At 32.4% G+C, this 9,972-nt stretch overlaps 1 protein-coding gene across 1 annotated transcript in view; it reads right to left on the minus strand.

Moving 5' to 3' along the window:
* Nucleotides 1-3,315, minus strand: part of LOC128987721 (inactive pancreatic lipase-related protein 1) — a 35,174-nt gene extending 31,859 nt beyond the window's left edge. Inside the window, exon 1 of the mRNA XM_054408719.1 lies at nucleotides 3,253-3,315. The gene's annotated coding sequence lies outside the window, so the exon portion shown is untranslated. The remainder of the gene's footprint in view (nucleotides 1-3,252) is intronic.
* Nucleotides 3,316-9,972: the final 6,657 nt, after the last annotated feature.

Genomic DNA, 9,972 nt, shown 5'->3' on the forward strand with positions numbered 1-9,972 from the left:
ACTCGGTGCAGTGACCTAGAATTATGATGTCATAGAGGGAATCACTGGAAGTTCCACATCTAGCAAGGAGTCCCAAAATTATGGAGGGGGAAGTTACGAAATGAAACCTGTTGAAGTGAAACTCCTGGTGAACAGCTTTGGATCACAAGCTATAAATAACCTCCTAATCAGCTGATATATTCTGAGTGACTAAGAAATAACAGTTTAAATCTGAAAAGTATCGCATGTATGGTTTACCAAGTCACGTTGTTTTCAAATAAAATCATTCTTTATTGCCATAAAACTTATATTGGCATGAGCCCAATGCAATTACACACTTATATGAGACATACATGGACAAACAAAAACTTTGCGAGAACAAATTATTCTGTAGCATTTTTAGATTTAAAATTTATATTTTTAGTACGAACGGATCTACATTTTTAAGTAACGTTCTATGAAATATCCTCAGTAAAACAATCATCTACTCTCCATTCTTGATCCCCAATAACATAATTTCTTTTAACGCGTTCAATTCAAACCTAAAAGGATTTACAACACATGTTATGGAAAAAGAAAGCGATATTTTCCCTTTTTTAGTTCAAACCTATAATTGTGGGAATATTTTAAGCGAGTTTACAGTAATACCTTATCTAATCGTCAATGGTAATACTTAAAAGTAGTAAGCGTTTTGGTAGCTACTATGATGTTGAATGGCTTTTCGGTTGTTAATAAATAAGAACTACAATAATTTTGATTAGACCTACTTTCATATTCAGTTTCAAAAGTTTTATTTGATCAACTATCAATTACTTGAGACGGGGACGTAATTAGGTTCGTATTTCGATCCAAATATGAGTGTAGAATGTTGTGCCAGTAGTCCAATGATCAGGGACAACTGTTTTAATTTCCGAAACATCAAAAAGCTACTGACTTTTCTCAGGAACGAACCGGTGACCTTTTGATTGTTTTGCGAGCACTTTAACTTCTCAGCTACCATTTTAACTATTCCATCCTCTCATACCTAGTTCCTTATGGCATACTTCAAAACTTCTACCTTTAAACATGCAATAGGAAGCTTATAGAACTAAATCGTTAAATTTAGATTAAGTAAGAACAAGAAGTCCACGGTTTGAACCATAATAGCCGAAGTTTCGAAAGCGTCTGTTTTTGTAGGCATTCCTTCGCTCTTTTATGTCGAAAGAGTCGCCGGTCTTTATATGGCGTTCACGTCACTTCTGTCAGAATACAGTTTGGTAAGCCCGACTGAAGAAAACTGAAGAGGTCAAACAGCTATTCAGAATTTCTTCTTCATTGTTGTGTATCTTGTGACTTAATATAGTACAGTAACTAAACACATACTAAAAAGAACGTAGTAACATTCTACCACACATTTTACAACACATCACCCACTTGCACATTCATATTTCACATTTTATGGTACATTTTAGTACTTAAGTAAAAAGACACAAATATCAGAATAATCATACAGTAGTTTGTAAAAATATTACAAAAAGAAATATTTTTCCATTTTATCATTAAATGATGCTTTAAAATATTTACACTGAAAAACTTCCCATTTTGAACCCAATGCTAGGTTGTAAGAGAATTGTTTTTAAACGTCATACAAACAACTTTTGAACAGATAAGTTTATTAAAAGAAATAAATTTACTAACAGCACTATCAATAAATAATAAATGTTGCCTTAGGAGATGCCTCGCGATGGGTCACGAGACAGGTTCCATCATACAGACTATAATCTCTACAGAACATGACACTAGTAACCACGACCTTCTTGCGCATTAAAACAAATAAATGAATTAAGAAACAATTATATTATGACAGAATGACACTTCTAGAGGAGAAATGAAATCATGTTTACGCATAATGCCTCAATGAAGTCGGTAGCATTATTCATAGACAGTTTATGTCATTTAAAAACCATTTATAAATACGTAAATGCTATTTTATAGTATATATTACCTAATAGTTCCATGGAACTGATTGTGACATCCCCTCAAAGTACATTGACACCCCGGTTATATTTAAGGCTAAGACTACAATGTATATTCACAACCAAAGTAGTGACGTCAGCATTATGTGCCTAACCTACGTCTATTGAATATGTAGAAAGGTAAAATTACAGGCAGAATTTTGATTGGTACTTGTCTTCCTAATAAGGTAGCATTTGAATTTGTAAATAAGTTTGCTAAGCAATTATCTTTGTGTGTCCCTAAGAATTGACAATGATGATGAATTTGTGTTATGTATAAAAATGTATTTTTTGTATTAGTATAATGCGAGCTAAATGGGTATTATATGTAATAACTCAAAACGACTGTGCAATAAAAATAATTTGTTAACATCGGCAGTCATAATATACTGTGTAATACACTCATTGATATATTTTAACCGTTCAAATATTAATTTGCATTTTGTAACTTTGGATTTTCTTTTTTTTACTTTTTTTTGGAAGTTATTGTTGCTTGTAGGCAGAATATTCATATTTTTATAAAAGTGAACCTACCATAGGTTAGGTAGAGGTAGACGGGTGATTAGTGCACGCCATTTAAATTTCAAAATAGCTGATTTGATTCCAAAAAGGATAAGTTTCTAAACCGAGTTGACATTCTTGAACTATCAATTAATTATGCTACATACAAAAGATCGACAACAATTTATGATAACAAGGCTACATTTAATCCGTACCCTTGTAAAAAATACCACTCGCAGCAGCAAACGTGCAGACTAAGTGAATTATAATTTGTCTGATTTCTACCAAAATATTTCCATGAATAAGTCATATTTATTCCCTGTTTAAATAACGTGAAATTTAACGAGTACTTAGGTTTGCTGCTATAAGGGGAAACGTAATTTTTCGATCAAATGTTAATAGTATGGTAAAATGAATTAAATAAATTATTTACCAACATTGTTTAAATATTGATACACAAGCAAATTACAACAGTTATATTTTTCTTCATACGAATAAAATTGAGTAGAAAATGTTGAGTTTTTTTTTTCAAACATTCTCTATAACCTTTAACCGAGAATCAATGCCTCAATATACGTACAAAATTGTTTATTTTTAGCCCTACATAAAAGCTTTTTTGGTGTTCTTTTTTTCTAAAATGATATTTTTACATGTTTTAAATCTAAAAATGTGTCTCTTTTGCAAACTCAACTCCTTCAGATCCAAATTTATAAATGTACATTTTTTCTTAAACAATCCACAAATAAATCTATTTATTCTATACATGTTTTAACATTACCTTAGCCCAATTGAATGTGTAACACAAATCCAACACTAGTCACCAACGCTCCTAGCGGCGCGCACTCACTGACTGCACTCTGCCACACTCTCTCCCTCTCCCCAGCTGACGTAACACCCTGTATTGTGCCATGGTCAAGGGACTAGAGGAACCGACCGGAAGCACCGGAACCTGACGACCCGGTTCCGAACAGGAAGGCTTCTGAAGGTCGAGGAGGAAGAGTCAAACGGGTTTGGAAAATAATTAAACGGTTGTTTTTGGATGGATGATTAGGGGTCAAAAGGTCATCTTCTTTAAAGGCTAATATATGGGGAGAGAGCTGGCGTAGTGGTTAGAGCGCGGTACTTCAGTCCCCCTCATGTCCCGGGTTCGATTCCCGCCAAGTCACCAATGGATTTTATCTAAGTGATAATGCCGCAACCCCTAGATCTAGCCTGAAGTAATGTGAAAAACAATCCCAGGCTCGTGCCTAGCGTCCTAGGACAAAAAAGGCTAATATATAAACATTTTTACTATTGATACAACTTGAGATACCGTATCCCTGTTTTTAGTTGTAGACAATTTTTAGACAGACATAGTTTCATTGAGCTTCAAACAGATTACCATGATGTAATTTACTGTACAGTTTTTTTTTATGAAAACGCGCTGCTTTTTAAGTCAAACTAGTTTAAATTGTAAGCTATACAATTTAAGTCACGTCAACTATTTCAAAAAGAAACCTAAGAGGATTTTAAGGTTTCAATGGTATCCTTATATTATTATAGCAGAAAAAATGGTTTAAAGAAACATGCTTGCCTATTAATAGGGAAAATAAAATAGCCCAAACATTTCACTGCCTTTTGTTAATGAAGCCATCCCCTATTATTGTTAATTAATACACAATGTCATCATCAAAATAAATACATCTACAAACTATACATACAAAACCGATCACTTAACTCCTTTCATAGTTCATAGCATTTACATTTACATACTTACACTAAGGAAACATAGTTAAACATATACCATTGATGCAGAAACAAATGTAATCTGTACAACTTAGTTTTATCCTCTTTGGTTTGATTCAAGCAGCGGTATAACAAAACACAACCACTACATTTATCGAGATAAATAAGTTATTACGAAATAGAGCTTTTGTTTTAAAAAAGTTAATATTTGACCAACACCAGTACACTAGTCATGCATGAAAAACAGATAAAAAATATTCGTTTTTACAATAGGATGCCAAGTTTAGTAACCAAAGTCAATGATAGAAGAAAGGATAAGTAGATAAAATTAAATCACTAAAAACCTTTATAATATGTGGTAAGCTATTTAAACTTCTAATCTAAGGTTAGCTGCAAATCTTTTTGATTAAGATTCCTTTGTTTGTTTATTACATCATCCAAGATTTAATTTGATTTTTGAGAGCCAACTATTTATATAACTAAGTGTTTTATGACATTAAGGAGACTACTTTCTTCTAAGCTGTATTATTTCCCAGTTGCAAAGTACGAGCACATCAGCTAGTGTGTTATAAATTGGAAATGGATTCAGAAAGATTATCATAAACCTTGGGTGTATATCTTTGAGTACGGAAATAACCAGAGTATCCATTACCAGTCCTTAGAACAACAACATCGTTATTGCCGGGAAATGGTGCAATCGGCAGATTATGGATAGGAAACAATTGTTTCTTATTAAGTGTATAATGGAACATGTCTAGACGAGAAGTCAGGAGACAGGTTCCATCATACAGACTATACTACACGATTTGAACTTTACTGTATAGTTAGTGACCCTGTTAACCGTCAAAATTTATATCCTCAGAATCCTTTATAGTCATTTAATACCATAAATTAACCATATTCCTTTTTAGATTCTTAATTGTTGATAAACTGAAAACCATTTTAATGTACTTTTTTATCCAATGTTTTAAGAACACGCTTTGACTTTTGTTTATTTTCACTTCACCATCTTAAAGACAATTTACACCAAATAAAGATATTTATTGGCTTTTGCTTAGCTGATTCAATTGCAAAATTACTCCCTACATACAATTAACCCTAAGAGGAAAAATGTTAATAGACATCAGCACATTAAAAACAACAAAAACACAACCAGTTATGAAACATACATTAACAGCTTTTTTAGATTTTACACAATATCTTATTGATCAGAATTTACGGAAAGTCATGATGGGTAGCCTCTGGACCATACAGCAACAATAATAATGGTTTAATTTACCTCTGTCAATATGGTCCTTGCGTGTAGTTTGTCACTGCTCGTTGAGCACATCTTCAGGTGAAGGTCAAAAAAGTTAAAACATTTTCCTCACATGAAGGTCGTCAATTGTTTAAAACACACCGAAAACACATAACACAGAAGTTTTATAAGTCAGTCATGACTTGTCTTCTACCGGCGCCGGACCCCGTGTGTAACGTTTTTAATGTATTGGCCAAGTTTATAAATGTGTTTTTCGTACCGTTCGTGTGCTATGTGTTTTTTGGTGTGTTTTCAAAAATTGACGACCTTCACGTGAGGAAAATGTTTTAACTTTTTTTACCTTCACCTGAAGATACGAAACTGCAGTAGTGACAAACTACACGCAAGGACCATATTGACAGAGGTAAATTAAACCATTATTATTGTTACGGAAAGTATTTACATAAAGTATAAGTATAAAGTCTGATAATCATTTGCCTAGATGGTTTGATGATGATAATCGAAATCGATCATAACTACCAACGTGTATATTTATTTACCTAGTTGTGAGTGGAAGTGTGAGTTTAAATAAATTTTAAAAGAGTTATGACACATATTTCTATATTTTTTTGACTTTCGTAGATTTTAAAGTGGTATGTTATATTACATGCTATGCCCGAAAGTAAAGCAAAACATGGACATTATACATAGTAAATTAAAAGTAGCTGTTGGTTTAAGTTTTAGTTGACCCATTTGTCCCGGAGATTGTTTGGTGCAACGAATCCAAAACGAAGGACAGTATTTTCGACAAACAGTGCGATCTTCTATCAAAAACTTAGATTTAACAGTGTACTTTCACCATTAAAGCTTACTTTCTAGTTCAAAAATATTTGTTTAAAATGAACACAAAGAAACTGTCCCCAAAACACTCATTAAGAAAATCTAATTTTGTTTTTAAAGTCCACTCAACTGTATAAACACCTGTTTACATAACATTTCGTCTTGAGTGCACCTAAAGCGCTTATTATTGTGGTTCATATTTGCCCATTAACGAAAACCTTTTGTCACATTTGTGTTGATTTCCACCCACTTGAAGAGCCATTATTTCGTCGTTGCCACAGTTTTGTCAACACCTCTGATTGAGTAATTGTTTTGAAAGACAAACATTAAATTCCAACATTACTTTCACTTCCAGGTTCTAATTACAATATTACAGGTGTCGAAGTAATCTAGTATAATGTGACCTTGGAACCGCAAGAAATTTTAATTTTGTTTAGTTTTTATTCGAGACATTACCTATTGTTTTTTGTTAAAAAGTTTATTATGTTTCGTGTTTTTAAATTAAGGCCTGAATTAATATAGGTGTTTTGTGGTTTTAAAAACGGTTTACCACACGTTATTTTGAAGCGACTAAAAGGGATACTGTCCCAGAGGTCCCGGGTTCAAATCCCGCCAGTCACCAATGGCTATTATCACATTGATAATGCCGCAATCCTCAAGGAGTAGTCTGAAGTAAAATGAAGATTTCTGAGTTAGAGCCTATGCCCTAGGATGTTAAAGTGGGACAGTAAAAAACTTAAGATATATTTTTTGTATCATATTACATTGGTTGGAATAGATACAGATTTACTTGTACAGTATCCTAAGAATATTTCAATGCAAAAATATATCAAATGTAAATTTTTATCCAATAGTTTAAAATAATATCTTATGTCAACTACACTATTTCAACTAATACTAATTGTTGTTTTTGTTCAACCTCTAACCAAAAATTTCTTTGTGAAATTTCGCTTGCTTATCATCACAATGGATGAGAAGACTACCAAAGAGTACACAAAGTATAGTACAATCAAAAGCATAAGCTTATGTGGAGAGGGGGGGGGACAGTCAAAACATCACATACACAGGTAGCCTACTCAAGTTCTGTAAAACCTAAGGATTGTCAAGCAGGAAGTATATTATGTAGAAAGTAGTAAATTTGATAATCAGTTTGGTCTATAATTCGTTCCACTTGCGATCATTGTCGTTTCACTTTTCACTTTCATTTATGTCTAATTGTATGTTAAACTCTTATTTCCTCCTTAGCCTGATGAACCCTACATTATAGAGAATATACATATTCACAAAAGATTGAAATTATATCATGAGTATTGAGCACACGCTCTGACATAATATTTTCAAATTATACAGAATGTTCAAAAAAGGTGGGGACATTTCTTTCTCTCTTGCTATACCTACAGTTTTCTCCATTTTAAAAATTGTTAAAACTATAGAGACAATCTGTTGATATAGCAAGAAAAATATTAATTTTTCAGTTATTCTTTGTTCAAATTAAGCTTAGTACCATGTCGTAAAAATTTGCTAAATTTACTTAAGTTTGGTCATCTGGCAATTTTTGTAAAATGTACAGTTTTTGTGAAATTTTGCCTAAGAATAGAGGATAATAAAATAAACCGTTTTACAGAATCTCAACGCCGTAGCTCAAACCTTTAAGAAGTTATAAACATAAAAAAACACACATAGGCGGATAGACCCTAAACGAAACGAGATACGAAATAATGTTTATGTACACATTTTGCTTATTTTTACCCAAGGAATCGCTACGTAAATGATATCCCTACCTTTATTTGAATACCCTGTATATCTCTCAATTTCTGGGCCAGCTTAGCCTAATACCACCTTATTGTAGACTACCAACGGATTGCATCATGATCAACTCATTATGTATTATATAAATGAATGCAAAACTGGTCTAATTGTTAGAAACCATGAGTTACCTCTAATACACTTTCACATTATCTACATACAATCGCTTTCACACAATGTTTATATGACAACCAGGAAGGATTATTTAACTGGCGTAGGTTTTATCATCACCTTTGAATACATAAACATCTTATCCATAACAATAACACATGGAGCCGGCTGTTTAATTAAGGAAAACATTTATTTAGAGTCTCAAGGTGTACACTATTGACGTTCTATTCTTATGGAGAATGGAAAACCGTTATATTTTTGACCAAATTTTGTGAATTTCTTTCTTCCATCCAATTCTATTAATATTTCATAAATAACTACTTTTCCCTCCCCAATTGCATGTCTCTTTTAACATTGATTCTTACTCTTTTTTTCAACTGAGTCAAGCCCATCAGTTATGTAATAATAACATTCAAATAAACAGTCATCCAAAACCCCTGTAATTTTAAATTACCTCTTCTGAACCTAAAACTAAATTTATTCCTACCTGTAAAATATTTTCGACTAATATCACTCATTCTGACAAATTTGGACAACAAATCAAGCCTAAAAATTCTTGAACAAATCTTTTGACAAATCTTGAAGCCAAAATCTAAGAACCAACTATTTTTTCGTCATTTTTACTTTATTACATTTTTATATTCAGGAGTAGTACAGTACCCTATGACGCAATAAAGTTACCTTACTTGACGTCCATACAATAACAATGTTCTGCCACAACCCCGGACACGTCAGAGTAGTTGCAGCTTTCCCCGAGAGGTAGCAGTACTCGACAATGATTGGAAACTCATTTACTATGTTTATAGTCCAAGAAAAACATTCATTTTGTTTAAGAAGATTGATAGAATCTAATGTAGAACGAGTCATTCGTTGTTTACTTTGTTCCGGTAATGAGATTGTAAAAGAGAATGTCTAGAGTTCGAGATTTAAATGCTAAAGATATCAAATTTCTGTAAGAGAGTTAAATTGAGGCATTTCTTTGTGTTAACATTATGTAAAAAATGTCCATAAAGGCCCCAAAAACCACATTAAAACAATTTATTGTGTACATACTTCTTAGGCAATGCTTGTAAAAATTACGTGTTTTTTATTTTTTTTTTTTTTTATCTTTAACAACGTTCAACAATTTTCAAGAATATATATATATATATATATATATATATATATATATATATATAAAGATGGGGAATTATTAACTTGTAATGTTGGGTGATCGGAACTAGTACGGACCAAGTTACTGACCACCTTTAATGAACAAACCATTACATAATGTTATTTTATCATATTGTAAAATCTTTCTTTTCTCTTAACCTTTGTATCCCATACATATCCAATTTTTTAAGTAGTGCCAACCTAGAAAACGTATTCTTGCATTTTACTATCAATCGATTTAGGTTGTCAAGTAACACTCCAATACACACGTTACGAGTTACTAGTTACTCTAGAAACATATGATGGATTAGTTCCATACAATGCCACGACAGCGCTAATACTTTATTGATCTACCACTAGCTAGCCTGCTTCTACCCAGTGCTACCAACGCGGGGGAAAATTCCCCTCCAGTCGGGGAAATTGTAATACATTACATACATAGATTATTATATTTCAACTGTTAAGTCCAATTAAATGTAGTCTATACGTGTTTTTTCAAACAAATCAAAAAGTTTGATCTATTTGATACCCATTGCATGAAGAAATAAAAGTTTAAATAACGTTTTTTCAACAAACCATACCTTGATTTAAGGGAGATATTACAATTAGTACATAAGATGTGCAACA

This window comes from Macrosteles quadrilineatus, unplaced genomic scaffold, assembly GCF_028750875.1.
Source record: "Macrosteles quadrilineatus isolate MER2022 unplaced genomic scaffold, UCM_ALF_1.0 Scaffold_2__2_contigs__length_208266976, whole genome shotgun sequence".
NCBI classification, from domain to species: domain Eukaryota; kingdom Metazoa; phylum Arthropoda; class Insecta; order Hemiptera; family Cicadellidae; genus Macrosteles; species Macrosteles quadrilineatus.